Genomic DNA, 17835 nt, shown 5'->3' on the forward strand with positions numbered 1-17835 from the left:
ATTTTGCTTTGATTTTTGGAGGAGACATTAAAACCTTAAAGTCACAGAGTTAACTTTTTTTTAAGTTTGTATTTTGTATTGGGGTATAGCCAATTAACAGACAATGTTGTGACAGTTTCAGATGAACAGCAAAGGGACTCAGCCAGACATATCCCTTCTCCCCCAAACTCCCCTCCCATCCAGGCTGCCACTAACACGGAGCAGAGGGTCCCTGTGCTATACGGTAGGTCCTTGTTTGTTACCCATCACACAGTTAAGCCAGAATACAAACTCATTTTAGTGACTTCTTTTCCATGATTCTGTCCTCAAGACTACAAATATTCCGAAATTAGAAACATAAATTAATTCACACATGTGGGAATGTTAACTTGCTACTTTTTATAACTGTTATAAAACTGTAGACTTTCCAACACTGGATTTTATCATTTCAAATATCTGATCATTAAAAACACTATTCTGAATAGATAAGTGGGCAGTTTATAATTTAAAAATTAATTTTGTAAAGTATTTATTGGGTGCCTTCTATATGTCAGACACTCTCCTCAGAACTAGAGATTCAGAAATAAGCAAAATAGACACAATCCTTGCCTGTATGGTTAATATAGATTGAATTAAAATGTTCAATCTTACTAATAATCAAATATGTACATAAAGAAATGCAGCAACCATGTACTTTTAATTATTATTGTATCATATCAGCTCTTTAAAACAAAAAGAGATAATGCTCAAGGCCACCAAGATACTTTCATGCACTATATAAGAGGAACTCCGAGATTAGAATCCCCTGCTGGGAAAGAAATTTTGCAGTAGAAAGAGAGCCTATGAAATGCCTATAGGTTTTGGTTCAGAAGTCTCACTCCTTGGAATCTTTCTTAACAGAAAATACCAGATGCACAAAGATGTTCATTTCAGAGTTCTTCATAATAGTTTAACATTTTTTTAAAAGTAAGGATGATGATAAGAACAATGAAGAAAAACATGAGGTATCCACACAATAGACTTAAATATCAGCTTTCAGATAGGACATTTTAAATGCTTTGTGTAGAAAAAAAAAAGACTATGTAAAATGGCATAGTCAGTATGAATATGCCTCTCCTAGAAGAAGACATCCCAAAATGATAACATTATGGGTAGTTTATTTTTTACCTCCTGTTACATTTTTTGGTACTTTTTAGATTTCAACAGCAAGATTTTACAATTTTTATCATCAGGAGAAAACTTAGCTCTCCATCCCTCACCCCCCTCCCCACACCCTCCCGCTCGCTGTATTCCCACCACCACCAAATAATGTTTTAGCTCCAGCCATCTATTTGTCTTTGTGGAGTTGCAGCAAGGAAAATGCTAATGGGAAGAAAAGGGTACCAGAGGGTATGTGAGAAATGTGTTTTCTTTTTCTCAATTGTCATCTTATATTTAACTCTGAATAATTCTTTTTTCCTCTTTTATCATATTGGTGCTGGACTTACATATAACAGAGGTCCCAAAAGAGAGTTTAAACATGAATGTTAGGTTAAAACTTCATCCTATTGCCTTGCACACTGGATCAGAGCCCACACGTATCATCAATGTACCTGAAGTTTCATTCAAACAGCTTTGCGCAACTAAAATTAATCTCTTACCGGGTAAGCTCCCTGTGTCCCTGATCCCACATTATCCTCCAGCCCTAGTCATCCAGAAAAGGTGGAAATGAACCCTGGCAAAAGGCTCGAGAAAACCTGCCAGACGCACAGGAGGAAATGTCTTTATTCAGCCTTGTTTGTCCACAGCTTTTCCATGAACTGCTGTGGGTTATTCTGGATGGAACGTTCCGTGCTGGCAATGGCAAGATCAACTCAAGAGTTAAATGTGACCAGGTCAGAAATGTGCTAGGGAGTGGTCTGAGGGACTGCAGGGCATGGAGGCGGGGGAGAGGGGGGCGGCAGGCACTCAGGGGGTTTGTGATCCTGTCCAGCTGTTCTCAGGGCCTTGAGAGACTTCCGATGACTTGACCCTCCTCTCCTCCGGTCATTTCTGCTTGTCTTGATGTCGGATGCCATGGAGCTGTTAGGATCACTGATCTAAATGGAATGAAACAGTGGAACAAGTTTGGGTTACCGATGGAATTTCCACCCAGTAGCAATTTGTTGTTGATGCCTTCTGAATCCTTAAAGAAAAATCCTTAATAAGCTTATGTTTAATATTGCACTCAGTTGGAAATATTAACTAGGAAAGCCTAGCTCTGAAGGATTAAGATTATATATGTTTATTTCTTTTGTAACTAATGCACAATTATATGTGTGCATTATTTAACAATTATATTAAGAACAAAATATTATTATACCATGTTGTATTTTTGAGTGCATGCATGCTCAGTCACTTCAATCGTGTCCGACTCTTTGTGACCCTATGGACCATAGCTCACCAGGCTCCTCTGTCCAAGGGATTCTCCAGGCAAGAATACTGGAGTGGGTTGCCATGCCTTCCTCCTGTTGTATTATTATGTTATACTAAATAAAACCTTCAAGATGAAACTAATCCTCAATGCCCAAATAGTTTCCAAGAGAAAATATTTAATATAAATCAACTTGGAACTCTGACAATGCACCTTGTATTGAGTAAGTTCCACTGAAATATTTGTATTCAACTGAAAAACGTGCTAGAAAGAGAAGCAGAGTCAGGGCACTGTGTGGAAACCCTGGTCTGGCTAACCAGCTGCAGAATTTGGGGAAGATGTTTACTCTCCACCTCTGAGCCTCAGTTTCTGTATGTGTAAAATGAGATCGCTGTCAAACAAGGACCTCAAACTCTTCACCCAGCGTTCTGACACAGGGTGCTGGGTTGGGCTCTCAGGAGTGTATGTGTCATCCATGGTGGTTACTAAGGAAAGGAATTCCAGGGTCCACACTCTTGACTCTGCCTCTACTCCAGGTCTCTAAGCATGTGCTATGATGATGCAAGAGTGTGTGTCCATGACTTCAGGCAAACATACATGTTCCAAAGACTAATAATAGTGAGACACAAGGGAGGGTGAGGAACCAGAGAGAAAAAGATGGTTCTGGGGTCGCAGGCAGGGCCAAACATCATTGAATAGAAACACAGCATTGAGAGAAGCTAGCCTGAGCACCACTCCCCATAGCCAAACCGGATCTCCTCTGCCATCCCTTAGCAAGGACCACTATAATCCGCTCTCACCAAGAATAAACAATTCCTTTATCCTCCATGATTTGGAGGTTGGGGCTTCCCTGGTAGCTCAGCTGGTAAAGAATTTGCCTGCAATGCAGGAGACCCCGGTTCGATTTCTGGGTCGGGAAGATCCCCTGGAGAAGGGCTAGACTACCCAGTCCAGTATTCTTGGGCTTCCCTGATGGCTCAAATGGTAAAGAATCTGCTTGCAGACCTGGATGTGATCCTTGGCTTGGGAAGATCCCCTGGAGGAGGGCATGGCAAGCTACTCCAGTATCCTTGCCTGGAGAATCCCATGGACAGAGGAGCCTGGTGGGTTAAAGTCCACGTGGCTGCAAAGAGTCAGACAGGACTGAGCAATTAAGCACGGCACAGCACAAGATAAGAATCCCCCCCAACCCTCCTCCCCAGGGCTCAGAACTGGCCCGTGAAATTCCAGCACGGAAATACATATAGGCTTATGATGGTTCATTACAATAGAATTATTCTTTTATTTCACCAGCTCTTGCTGGGCATCTTTTTATTGCCAGAAAGCTGTGGAGCATATAAAGAGGGAGGCATAAAGAGGGTATGGTCCCTACCCTCAAGGATAGCAAAGACTTGCACATAACCATTAACTCTCTTCTCAGTTCTATAGGATTTACAACGTGCAGCAGAGTCATCAGAGACATGATCACATGGTACCTAGAGTGATGTCTTCTTACATCATACACTACCTCCCGGGCCATTATGAAGTGGCTGACTTTCAGCGTGAAGCCCCCCTTCTCTGCTCTGCAGCTGGGTTCCTGCAGACTGCAGCTCCGCTCCGCCAGCGGGCTCTGCGCTAGTTTCTGCCATCAGAGCTACGAGGCTGAAAGAGGAAGAGGCTCGCTTTGTCTTGTCTGCCTCCTGGTCCTGGGGGTGTCACCCCAGCCACGCTTCTTCACTCCAGCAGTGGCAGTTCCTTCCCAGAGCAGTCACTGAATCCAGTTTTCAGCTTCCCCAACACTTAGAATCCGCTTTGTGGAGTGGGCCGCCAGGACCACAGCTGGCAGCAGGCTTCGCCGAGTCTGGGTCCCACAGTCCTGGGAGCTCAGAGACGCCAGCCCCAGCAAGTAGCATCCACTCTTCAGAGGTCCAAGTTTCAGTTCCATGGGGCCTGCCCTCGTGATTGCTAAGTTTTAATAATGTAACCTCTTCCCTCTGTTTCCTCAGCCCCGGGGGCGGTAGCTACTTCCTGCAGTGACCACTTCCATGGTATCTGAAGACTTCCCTTTTCATCTTTCACTTACCTGTGAACATCTTCAAATAAGGGATTTGGTTTCTGTCTCCTGATAAGACGCTAATGGATGAGACTCCCTGGATAAATTGAAAGTCAGGAGAGAGAAGAGTGAACATCATGAGTTTTGGAGTCACCCAGACCTGGATTTGAATTATGGTTCTGATCTTCCCAACCCAGGCATCGAACCCGTGTCTCTTACATTTCATGCACTGGCAGGAGGGTTCTTTACCACTATCACCACCTGGGAACCCCTCTTTTACTTTTAACAGCTACCTAATTCCTTCCAGCCTTGATTAGCTGGTACCAAAGATGGGGTATTCAGCTGCCATGAGGCTAGCTAAAGGTCTTGGCACAAATGGCCTGCTCAGTGATAGCAGCCGTTACCATTACCAGATTGTTAGCTTCTAAGGCCAAAGTCAAGGTCTTGTATATCTTATCATTCCCAATAGGATGTATCATAAATCTATTTACGTGAGATATACTTAATAAGGTGATATTGAATGAAAAAAGTACTTAAACTATTCATGGATGAAGTGAAGTACTTAACTTTCACAGATCTAACATGAAACCCTTTGTGGTGGTCAAGTTTTATCTTGAAGTTATGGTTTAAAACATCTTTTTAAATTGCTATTTTAAAATAAAGAGTAGTGAATTGACCTGGGTGATAAGAAAAGAAAATCCGTGTCATTCATTCTTCTATCAGCCTGGCAAGTTGTCTCAGAGCCTGACTAATAGGATGTCGGAATGTACCATAACTTCCAGAAAGGAGCCAAATTTGGCTGGCGAGTGACACATTTGGGGCTCTTCCCAGCTACAAAGCAGACACTAGTTTTGTTTTTTGTTTCACGGCATACTTCATAAAGAGAAGGATTTCGACAACTCATATAATCAGTAATATCTCTTCTGAGTGTTGAATTCAAGACTTTAATGTAAACCCTGAAAATGAACGTGGTCCTGAAGGAGTGTCCGGGGCCTTCGCAAGTCACTGTGGATAAAAGTCGTTCCAACGCCAGAGGGGAGAACAAAGCACCTATTCTTTTCAGTACAACAGAGAGATAGACACCCAATCTGGGTAACGGCTGTGTACACAGGCGAAGGAGGAAGTCCGCAGTGCTTTCTTGTTTCACATTTAGGGTTGTGTGGGGTGGGGCCTGATAAAGGTATTTGCGTCTAAGTATGGAAGGCTTCCCCACTCCCAAAGGCCTGGATGGGGATGTGGAAGAACTCAGTTCATTCCAGAACATTGCCTTCCCACAAAAGCCTACAACATCTATAAAGAGAAAAACAGCTGCCCAAGATCCTAAATCATTCGTTTCTCAAATAAGCCATGAATCTTAGCTAACCAGGGGTGCTGGTTTGAAAGAACCATAGTGTGCTATCCTCTTGAATGGCTTTCCTAGCCTTGAAGTAGCTATTGATTTCTTTGTGAAACAGTGTGACCCTAAACACAGGAAGACAGGCTGCAGTGTGCGAGAGCAAGTCATGCTGTTTCCAGAAGACGTTTCTTGTTTCCAGCCATCCATTTGGGGGCTGGCCAAGGCCATGTCCTCCAGGAAGCCTTTTCTGAGCATGCGCGCTTCTCTTAGAGCAGGTGGGCATTGCAGCGAACACACAGTCCCACCTGGATTGTGAGCGGACACTGTGTTTGCTCTCTGACAGTCACACACACACACCACACCACACACACACACTGCACGCAAGAGGGAGAGAAAGAAAGAGGAAGGAAGGAAAACGGAAAGGAAGAAAGGGGGGAAGGGAGAGAGGGAGGGAAGCAGGTAGGAAGGGAGACAGGAGAAAGAAAAAGGAGGCAGATGGGAGAGAGGCAGGGAGGGAGGAAGAAAGAGAAAAACAGGAGAGACAGAATCATTCAGAAACAAAGCGTTCTCAGGCTGTGTGAGAAACAGCCGTTTGTAGAGATCATTGCTACTACACAGACGGAGATGATCTTTTCTTGGATTAATCATTGCCCAGGCTGGAGGTGGAGGACCTGAACCATCTGCACGGAGCTCCTGGGGAAATAAGTCTGGGTCACCTGTGAGGGTGAACAGCTCTGATTGTGTCTTGGACATTCATTAGGGTGTGGAATCACCTTTGCTGGGTTAATATGCTGCACGCTAGAGGTTTACCCCTTGGTCTGGACACATGGCTGGGGGTGGTCCACTAGAACGCCAGGTTTACAAACAGGCAGAGACAGCAACTTTCAGCGAACCGGGGCCAGGGCAGAGATGGCAGCGAGGGGAAGGTCCAGATACCAGATTAGATCAAAGCCAAATACCTGGTCAAGCTAGAGGGGACATCTAGCTGATGAATATGCCTCAGGCACGTTCAATGACAGCTGGTTGAAGGCCAGGCGAGGCACAGAGGCCTGTGTGTCCTTTCAGCTGAGGCTGCACATCGTCCGTGCTGGTCCTGCCAGTCCTCAGCTGGCTGTTAGTTATCTCAGGACACCAAATCTGTGCGTCTCTGCCCCGCCGTGCCCCGCCATTTCATTACCTATGGTTTCTTTTCCTCTTTGGTTTCCTAGCTACACTTTTGAAAACTGTTAACTCTTTCTTAGTTAAATTAAGGTATAAAGGGAATGCTTACATCTTAGCTAGGTAATATAAAGAGTAAAAACACCACTCATACGTAGAGTAGGCATAAGTGAACATACAATCATATGTCTGTACAGGCTTGGGGGCAGTGAATGCTGATCAGTCCCAAGTCTTTAATTAACAGCCTTAGACAGGAACTTCCCTGGTGATCCAGTGGTTCCAGTGAAGGAAGTGCAGGTTCGATCCCTGGTTGGGGAGCTAAGATCCCATGGCAGCATGCCTTGCTGCCAAAAACCATAAAACAGAAGCAATATTGTAACAAACTCAATAAAGACTTTAAAAATGGTCCATATTTTTTTAAAAAACAAACCAAAACTTAAAAAAAAAAAAAAAAAAAGGCCTCAGACAAGTTAACCTCTCTGAGCCTTGATTTCCCTGTCTATAAAATGAGGGTGATAATCATACCCACTTCACAAGACTGTGTGATAATAAAGATCAAATAAGTTAACAGGATTGTGGTAGAGGCTGCTCCATGTCCACCTATAATATCTATTCCCTCCTTTATTCTAGCAATGAAGTTTTACCTGGATTCATGGCCATCTGGAGTAAAAATTACATCTCTGAGTGTCCTGCAGTTAGTAATTCCATTTGACTCAGTGCTAACCAATGATTTACACATGGAGACATGGTGGTCAACTTTTAGGAAATGTCCTTAGACTGAAAAAGAAATCCTTCACATCATCTTCTTTTCTTGCTCATCAGAATGTGGAAGTGATGGCTAGAGCTCGAGCAGGCTTCTAACTGTGGAAGAGCAAGAATAAAGAGGACTGGGTTCCTGTAAAGTTTGAGGGTGCCATTAGACAGCCCTTAAGTGCCTGCCTTGGGATTCATTACAAAAGAGTAATGACCTAACTTTTGAAAAAAAGTCCATTTTCAGAGAGTCTTCAGGTACCATTACACTACAATCTAACTAGGGCTATAGAGTATGCAGAATGATTAGAATAGGAGAGATCTTATTGTTATTTTTTCTGATTTTTAGGAAATACATATCAAAGTTCTCAAAAGTACAGACATGGAGCAGATGGGTCAAGAGGGTCAAAGAGGGAGTACTGGTCTACCCCTCCATGACCTTGGCACCACTCCCACGGCTATGTGGGTAGGACAAGAAGTACAGTCTTTACCAGGCAGAGGCTATGGGCCACCAGCCAGAAGGGAGCACTCAGCCTCCTGGCCTCACTTTATCCCCACTGCTAGTCCTCTCCTGCAAGCAGCACTATGACCTGGAAAAGGGGGAAAGGACAGAAAGTACCCCCATGAACCACACAAACGTTGGACGCTGGTAGACCTGAGTCTGTGTCCTGGCGCCTCCAACCACTTGCTCTGTGACTTTGGGCTAGTTTCAAACCTCTCTGAGCGCCAGTCTCTTCACGTCAAAATGGATCATGGGAGATTACCAGCTCCTTCGTGTTGCTGTGAGACTTAAACAAAATGTCAAGTTTTGAACATCATGCCTGACACAGGATAAGTATTCGGTAAATGTTTAGATGTGAAACCTGAGCTTCATCTCACCATTCCCAACCACAGCCACAGGCTTCCTCCAGAGCCATTTGACTAACTGTCTGCAGCAAGGACTCTTTCCCCCACGCTGTGCCTTTTGCTCCCTGCTCTCTACAGGCAGCTCCATTGGTTCTTTCCGTCTCTTCTTATCTTGCACAGATTTTCCGGGCACCTTTAAGTCCTCCTTGACTTTCAGCCCAGGGCAATCTCTCTCCCTTTTTCCTGGACGGTGCCAGCATTTGATGTCCAACCACTCGTTAACATTTACTGCCTCAGATTGGTATTGAATTTCAAAGTGCGTGTCTCATCTTGCCAGCCTTACCTTATGCTCTACAAGGGTGTGGCTCATGCCTGTGGCACCGTCTATCCCTTCAGCCCTTAACTCAATGAACACTTGCTGAGCAAGGAAACCAAACCCAATTATCCAGAGCCTTCTAACTAATTTCTCTTTTGGAGTCCTTTTTGAACCTACATGCCTATTGGGCAGGCTTCCCAGGTGGCGCTAGTGGTAAAGAACTCACCTGATGTCGATTCTATCTCTGGGTTGGAAAGATCCCCTGGAGAAGGGCATGGCAACCCACTCCAGTATCCTTGCCTGGAGAATCCCATGAATAGCAGAGCCTGAAGGCTACAGTTCACGTGGTCACAGAGTCAGACATGACTGAAGCAACTCAGCATGCAGGCATGCCTATCGGGCATCAGTGTTCCTCCGAGTTCAAAGCACGTGGACAATGGTGCCTTCCTGTGACATCATCGGATGCTCCTAAGTGCCGGGGTCCGCATCCAACTCAGGTCCAACGGCACAGATTGCTTGGCTGACTCTGGTCAGTCATGGGGAATAAGAGGAAAGGTGAGAGAGGACTTCACTTAGGAGAAATTCATTACTCCAAACAAGTAAAATGATGTAGAGAAATGTTTTAGGGGTGGTAAGTCAATACTACTGTTTGGAGTTTGGCAGCACATGAGATTTGTCTTTTGAAAGAACACTGCGATGGAAGCTATCACTATCGTTTTGAATATGAGAATGCTTTTGTCTTTTAAAAATCTATCTATTCTTGACTGCACTGGGTCTTTGTGGCTGCCCAAGGCCTTTCTCTAGTTGTGGCAAGCCAGGGCTACGCTCTTCTTGCCGGGCACGGGCTCTAGCGCGTAAGGGCTTCAGTAGTTGCAGCACGTGTGTTCAGTTGCTCCCTAGCATGTGGGATCTCGGCTCTGGGTGCTAGGTCGCCCCAGTTGGGTCTGACTCTCTGTGACCCCATGGACCATAGCCTGCCAGGCTCCGCTGTTCATGGGATTCTCCAGGCAAGAGTACTGGAGCGGGTCGCTATGTCCTCCTCTGGGGGATCTTCCTGACCCAGGGATCGAAGCTGCATCTCTTACATCTCCTGCAATGGCAGGCGGGTTCTTTACCACTAGCACTAGCTCAGATCAAACCTCTGTCCCTTCACTGGCAGACAGATTCTTAACCACTGGCCCATCAGGGAAGTCCCTGCATTTGTCTTTTTAAACAGGTATGTTGGACTTGTTTCATGTACGTGCTGTCCCCAGTGCCTTAAGGGAATGAACAGAATGGCAAGAGCTGCTGAGCTGGTCACTCTGGAATAGCGTTCCTCCCCTGGACCAGAGGCCCTGCCTTCCTCCAAGGAAACTGGAAAGATCCACAGGACTGTTAGGTCATCCCAGCTGCATGGTGGGACAGAAATACTACAAAGGAATTCCCCTGCCATCGCTATCACTTTTCAGGTAATTGAAGACTCATGAGGGATGCTTATTAACAATATAAATTCCCTCATTTCTAACTCCAGCCTACCCACCCCCAGGGACTCAACAGGGCTATGGTAGGACTCAGGAATCTACATTTCCCCCCAAACTGCAAGTGCTCTCGATGCCGGGCAGGGCTCACAGACTACGCTTGGAGAAACACCGCCTTAAAAGAAAGACCTTTCACCCTGAACAGGATCCACTGCTGCCTTCCCTCTCGCAGCCTTTCCACCTTAGATGTGGCAGTAATAAAGCAGTGAGTTAATCATCTCCGTGAAAACGCAGACGGAGCAGTGAGCTGAGGACAATTCTGAACTAGAGGCACTCCAGTTCTGGAGGTGTGTGGGTGGTTGGCCCTTTCAAGGCAACCTGCGCCGAAGGTTGGGTCAAGATGTTTTTGGGTGGCGAAGGGCAGGTCCTGGAAGTGTGCCCCAACTGTGGACACGAGAAGGACGTTGGCCACCAGCTGCTGTGGGAAGGTGACTCATCAGCCTGTGTGGCGGTAACCACTGGCTGGCGGAATGACTCCCTTGGCCGTGGGGGGCCGTGGGGGAGGTGATGGCTGTGGTTGGAGAGAGCAGTGCATTCCAGAGGAGAACCAGACCTCCTGCAAGGATGCCGATCTGCGCTGTCAGTCACCTTGGCAGCGATGGAGGAGGGAGAGGGAGGGGTAGATGAGCGGTCTCAGCAAGACGGCAGAGGCACCATTTAGTCACTGGTGTGAACAACCCTGTGTTCACTACCCCTGGACTCACCCTGCCTCCTTCTCTCCCCATCTCCAAATCCAAAGACTAAATCTGGTCGATTCTACACTGTAACGTCTGCTAGGTGCCCCCTCTGCCAGCACCTCTGTTACTGCTGTCATATACCATACATCTTTCTCTTTCTGCGCATCCCCACCATGGTCACCCAGGCTTGAGGCCCTGTCATTGCTCACTTGGACTCCTGTCCCTGCCTCCTGCCTCCCGATCTCTACTCCAATCCTTCCTACAGCCACCAGTGCATTCTCTCCAAAAGTGAAAATCCAAGCATAGCATTCCCTTACTTAAAATTCACAGCTAGAAGGGGAAAAAAAAAATCCTCAGCTTACCACGGCTCAGTGGTTCTTGAACTTCACTGTGCCTCAGAATCACCTGGGGGCTTGTTAAAACACAGCACGGGGCCCCAGCTGGAATGTTCTTCACTCTTCCACATCTTCCTCCTTTACCCACTGAATTCCTGACCCTATAATCTCTGTGACGCCTTCTCCACCTCTTTGCCTTCATCCTCACTCCACCTCCCCCAGCATCATCATCATCATCACCACCCACACACATTGAGTGCTTGCTATGGTGCATTCCATTGAATCACCACGGGGAAAAAAAAAAATCCATGATGTGGGTCCCATTATTCTTCCTATATAGTATAGGTGTTGAAACTGGGGCTCAGATAGGTTCAGAAACTTGCCCCAGTCAGATGACTAGAAAGCAGTGAAGTCAGAATTCAGTGCCTGGGCTCAGGACCCCAGCAAATATCGACTCATCCAGATGGAATTAAACCTTTCTTCCTCAATGCTCTCGGCACACTCTTCCTGTCACTTACACATCTAAATCCACACACAACCAGGCTGAGTTATTTGAGGGTAGGTCTTCACCTTTGTTTCCTATGCCTAGCCCATAGAGGGAACTCTATGTTGAGTGAATAAAACACGAATTATGCACACGAGAGTACCAGCAAATGTAAAGTAAAATTTTTTGATGGGCCATAAGAAATGAGAAATATTCCAGGTTATTTAACTTCCTTATAACATGCAAACTCAACATATAACATGCCAACAGGTACCATTTCATACTGGGGATACACAAGAATCACTCTGTGTTAGGGGAAACCCTGAGACAAATGAAAATACAAAGAACATGATTGCCATTAAGTCGTCCTTTTGACCTTTCCATTCTGACTCTCCTGATTACATCTTTTAGACACATTCAAAGTACATGGAGGTGTTTCTGGAATAGCATGATGGCAGAAGTATTAATTTTACAGGAAACTTTGGTTAAGTCTTTTCTACTGGTGCAGAAAAATAACTTGAGAAGTCAGCATTTTAAGCAAAAATTAAAACAAAAATTTACAGGAGTAGGTGTTTTAGAGTGAAATTTCACATGTATTTGGAACCAAGACCAAAACAATGCTTTCTGTAAATGAGCACCATTAACTAGCGAATATAACTTAACTTCCATATACAAGTCCAAAGTATAAGCAAATGGCAATTTTTTGCTTCTCTCTTTTACTAGGAAGGAAATTGTTGCCAGCCAGCCCCCAGGGCATCTCTCCCCTGCTGCAGCTTTGCTTTCCTGGGGTAAGAAATTACATTTTTGGTCAAGAAAGGGGAAAAAAAATGAGAGAATGCTACACCCCAGAGTAAAAATGACCTGTCAGCACTGATTTTCCAGAACTAGTGCCTGCCTCACAGCTCCTCCCCATCTCAGTCTGGGCTTGGGGCCATGCAGTGCCAAAGGTAGTGCTCCTTTTCCATCTGACTTCAAAGCCGTTGTCAGAACGAACCATAAGTTACTAGGCTCTGTCCACGTGGACGCCGCTCCGCAGGCACCTGAAGGCCCAGCGTCACCTGCCCTGTTCTGGAAGGCAGCGAAACAGAGCGAAAGCCGCGCCTCTCCCCTCGTGCAGGGTACATTCTCTCTCGCTACCAACTGTACAAAGCCCTGCTCTCTCAGGCACGTCTCGGACCCAGAGTAGCTCACCGTCTGGGCCTCTGGGTCTTCTCCCTCCCTTAGAAGCAAAGCTCGCAGGCCTTCTGGGACCTGCTGAGGCCCGGAGCTGGGGCTCCTCCTCGCTAGCAATGGGGAAGCTTGAAGTTCCTTTCACCCAGTGGGCATAGAGGTGACTTCATCCTGCAACTCACTGAGGCTGGTTTTCCCTTCCCTATAAGTCAGTCAGCACAAATCTTTGCAGAGAAGCCTGGAGTTCTAAGCATTCGCTCAGCAGAAGGAGAAAAAAAAAAAAAACCACCACTTTTCCAACCCAGCCCCGTTAAGGACACGGTCTCAGACATTTCCTGCCTGAGCCCCAGCGGCTCCCCTCCTCTTGCACACGTGCTCCCCCTACTGCCTGATGCTGGCAACGCAACCTTGGCTCCAGGAGACCCAGGAACGCCCCAGCCTGGTCCTGGAAGAGCCATGTTGTAAGGCTCTAGGGGGATTGCCAAAAAATGAACCAGTAGATCCTGAAGAATTCTTCCATGGCTTCGGGGAAGGGCCCAAGCCACGTCTTTATATTTCAAGAGTAAACTCTGTAGTAAAGACTGAATAAACAAATCTTTCCTGAATAGAATTTTGCCAAATAAATTAAATGTAGGCTTCCCCCTAAGAGTTAAATAAACGAAAAGAGCTTTGGACTTGGATTGCGAATAGGGGACTCAGATTCAGGTTTTGCTCCTTTTTTTTAAATAAGTGACCTTGGACTTTTAACCATTTTCAGTATCAGTTTCTTCATCCACTATTTGGGCATATGGCTCATCTCTTAGTGTTGCTGTGAAAAGTAAATAAAAGAATGTGAATCTATTGCTGATTCATGTCAATGTATGACAAAACCCACTGAAAAAATAATTAATTAAAAAAAAAAAGAATGTGAATGTGTGAGAAAAGCGTTTTATAACATAAAAATTTAATATGAGCTATTATTTTTTTCCCTTCCAATGCAACACACACACACACACACACACACCCCTCCCTTTTTCTTACATTTCAGTGGAAATGGTAGGGGAGGCAATTTAAACCCCCCCAAAAGGAAGTAGGACAAGGAAGCTCAGTCACACACAGGAAGTAACAAAAATGCCATCAGAAAATATTGGCTCAAGCAAAAGAAAAAAAAAAGTCATAGGCTACGTTTTAAAGATCAAGTTAGGCTTAGTTCATGATTTGGGGTGTTGCACAGACCCCTAAGTTAAGGGGTTTTCAGAGATGATTAGCTAACTCTTTTGACCTTGATTTGACCTCACAAATGGGAATTCTCCGGGGCGTGTTTGTGGATCTCTGTAGTTGGTAGGTTCCTGCCTTTTTAAATGTAGGTCTCTCCTCCTTTTCCCCTGCGGCCCTGGGAGGGGCCCAGCGCCCTGAGCCGGGGCCCCGCCCTCGCCCGCGCCCGGAGCCGCCCAGCCTCCTCTCGGATTACTCCTCCCTTCCTGGCCTCACAAACTTGCCACATTGTAGGTTGGCTTCTGCAGGAAAAGAAAAGCTCTGCAGAGCCGGCGCACAAAGAAGTTTTACAGTGCTAGGGTTCAGGTCCAACTTTCCTTCCACATTTTTGTTCAGAAGAGACAAAATCTTGGATATTTTCCTAGGAGGAAAAAAAAAAAAACAACCTAAAGGGAAACAAAATAACATGTCAGGACACATTGTGCTATTTATTTTCTTGTTTTTCCTCTCATTCTTGAAACTTCCCTTCAAAAATCTTACCACCTTTCTTGCCTCTTCCTTAATTTTGTGTATTTTTAGCATAGGGAGAGAGAGGATTTGAAGCCTAAGGATTTTAAGTCAGAACCAAGGAGGAGGGCATGGCAACCACTCTAGTGTTTTTGCCTGGAGAATCCCCCTGGACAGGGCAGCCTGCTGGGCTACAGTCCATGGGGTCTCAGAGTCAGACATGACTGAGCGACCAAACACAGTGTACGTCAAGCATTCCTAAAACTCGTCATCTGTTTGCAGAATCAGGCTTCCTTTTCTGACTCAAATGAAGAGACTGGTTTCTGCCTTCTTTCCCCAGACTTTTTAAATTAAACCACTCTTCAGCAAATTGCTTGGGGAAGGTGCCATTGGGAAAGTAAGGAGATCCATGTCCATCTAAGTGACTCAAGTTTAAGGATAATGCCATCAGTTCAGTCGCTCAGTCGTGTCCGACTCTTTGCGACCCCTTGAATCACAGCACGCCAGGCCTCCCTGTCCATCACCAACTCCCGGAGTTTACTCAAACTCATGTCCATGGAGTCGGTGATGCCATCCAACCATCTCATCCTCTGTCGTCCCCTTCTCCTCCTGCCCCCAATCCCTCCCAGCATCAGGGTCTTTTCCAATGAGTCAGTTCTTCACATCAGGTGGCCAAAGTATTGGAGTTTCAGCTTCAGCATCAGTCCTTCCAATGAATATTCAGGACTGATTTCCTTTAGGATGGACTGGTTGGATCTCCTTGCAGTCCAAGGGACTCTCAGGAGTCTTCTCCAACACCACAGTTCGAAAACATCAATTCTTAGGCGCTCAGCTTTCTTTAGAGTCCAACTCTCACATCCATACATGGCTACTGGAAAAACCACAGCCCTGACTACACGGACCTATGTTGGCCAAGTGATGTCTCTGCTTTTTAATAAAAGGATAGTGCCATAGAGACACATATGCTAAAGATTGTCCCCTGTCTTGTTGCAAGTTTAGTGTACTTTGCGGTGGCCTCCATCTGTGCCTTGGCCTCCAGCTGTAGGTGTACATTTGGCAACTGTAGTGTCAGGATGCTGATAATGATATTTTCAAAGTGTTTTCACACTTGTGCTTCATAACAACACCGGGAGCATGGTGAAGGGATGGAATTTGCTGCTGTTATAGGCGAGGAAGTAAGGAGAAGGGGGGGAAAGTGATTTGTCCAAGGCCACTCAATTGGTTCCCTATGAAACCCAGACGAAGAGGTCAAGAGCTTCCAAATACTACACTGGTATTTAATGCCCGGTCTGGAAATTATTACCAACAGGTTCTACAGGCTCTTGTTTATGCCAAAACAAACTGTCTTCATTTTTAAACTAGGGTAACAGGAACATTTAAATTAACTTTTACAAATTATGTAGAGTGTGTATCATTATCAAAGGGACTTAGAGGCCCTTTTCAATAGACAGTATTTCTTTAAATTAAAACTTCATTTTTAATAAATTTAGGGAGGGTATAATTCACTTGCATGACTGAAAAGTCTCAGTCCTAAAGCCTAGTACACTTGGGAAATCTTGTTGCCACCTCCTCCCCCTGCATCTCTTTTCTCCACTTCTTCTCTCCCTCACTGGTAGGCATTTTCATTTTTTTTTTAAATCTTACCCCTGTTTCTTTAGGAAAATACAGCTAAGTACAAATACATATTCCTGTTCTTATGTATTTGCAGTCTTACAAAAAAGAGAACATTTTGAATTGGTTTTCTGGACGTGGCAGTGGGCTTTGCTAAATCATCTCTCTTTTCCCTGGGAAGCTCAGGGTCTGCAGACAATTCTAGTGTGACTGAGAATCTAGAGGTTTCAGCTGGCCATAGAGGTTTCAATTGGGTAGCTTTACCCGATAAACCTAGGTCCCTCTCTCAACCAGAACCAGACGCAGCTGCTGCAACTCGGGGCTTCAGTAACATACTACTAGAGGACAGCTAGTTGTTTCACAAGGAAAAGTCATCTGGATGCCCGAGTGGAACCCAAATGATATGATAGGGGCAACATTTTAAGCAGTAGTTGTCTGTTACTGTTGCTGAAAGGATGGTTAGTGGCGAGTTCCATCAGTATGGGACTCATTCTACTGTGTCCCACTGCGACAAGGTCAGTGCCTGACAGACAGAGGGGCCGTCTCCAGTATATCTCCAAGTAGGATTCTTCCACCAAAGGAGCTTTCACATCCTTCCTGTCATCAGTGGCACTGAAAGAACAAAGATCAAATTCAGGCTCTGGCAAAGAGGAAGGTCAGGGGCTCTCTGAGAGCGGGAAATCCAGGCCAAGAGCTGAGCAATGGAAGGACCAGTGTAGGTCAGAGCACCTGGGCCATCACTGCTCTAGACTCAGGAAAAGAAGGGCGCAGACCAGACCAGCGAGTGCAGAGACCGGCCAGGAGTTTACAGCAGCTCCTCGTGAGGAGGGATGCGCATGCAATGGGGCCCCTCCAGGATGACGGGACGGGTCCTGAGGAGACGGCTGACAGATGTGTCATAGAATCACCTGCGGTCCCCTGCGTTAGTCTACTAGGGCTGCCCCGACAAAGTGCCACAACCTGGGAGACTTAAACTTCCGAGATGTATTGTCCTGCCATAATGGAGCCTGGAAATTCAGGACCAAGATGTCTGCGGGGCATCTGGTTTCTCCTAAGGCCTGTGAGGGAGGAATCTGTTCCAGGGCCCTCTCCTCGGCTTGTGGATGGCCATCTCTTCCTCTGTGTCTTCTCGTCATCTTTCCTCTGTGTGTGTCTGTCTGGGTCTAAATGTCCCCCTTTTTATAAGGACACCAGTCACGCTAGGTTAGAGCCCATCCTAAGAGCCATTGTTTTAACTTGACTGCCTTTGGAAAGACTCTGTCTGTAAATAAGTTCACATTCTGAGGTACTGAGGGTTAGGACCCCAACATATTTCTTAGCTTTTAGGTTTTTAAAGAATTTATTTAAATGAAAACTTATAGCTTACTGTCAGCATTAATAGTAACATATAGTTAATAGTTTTCACCCTTTTAACTGGAAATACCAAAACTCAAGAGTTTCCAGAGTTGTTGGTGTAATTATTATTATTGTCGTCATTATTATTTTATATGGCACAATTACTGTTAATAAAGATTTTTGATGTTGAATGTGA

General features: G+C 45.5%; 1 long non-coding RNA gene across 4 annotated transcripts; it reads right to left on the minus strand.

The window, feature by feature from the left end:
• Nucleotides 1-1119: 1119 nt before the first annotated feature.
• On the minus strand, nucleotides 1120-13199 carry LOC122422339. Of its 4 annotated transcripts, none has more exons than XR_006263785.1 (3): nucleotides 13014-13199; nucleotides 4434-4500; nucleotides 1120-2057 (listed from the first exon to the last, which is right to left on the minus strand). It is a non-coding gene; the product is annotated as an uncharacterized LOC122422339 (long non-coding RNA). The 4 variants fall into 4 exon arrangements; XR_006263786.1 differs by lacking the exon at nucleotides 13014-13199 and adding an exon at nucleotides 11366-11881; XR_006263783.1 differs by lacking the exons at nucleotides 4434-4500; nucleotides 13014-13199 and adding exons at nucleotides 9036-9335; nucleotides 11366-11881.
• Between the last annotated feature and the right edge of the window lie 4636 nt (nucleotides 13200-17835).

This window comes from Cervus canadensis, chromosome 19, assembly GCF_019320065.1.
Source record: "Cervus canadensis isolate Bull #8, Minnesota chromosome 19, ASM1932006v1, whole genome shotgun sequence".
Lineage (NCBI taxonomy): Eukaryota > Metazoa > Chordata > Mammalia > Artiodactyla > Cervidae > Cervus > Cervus canadensis.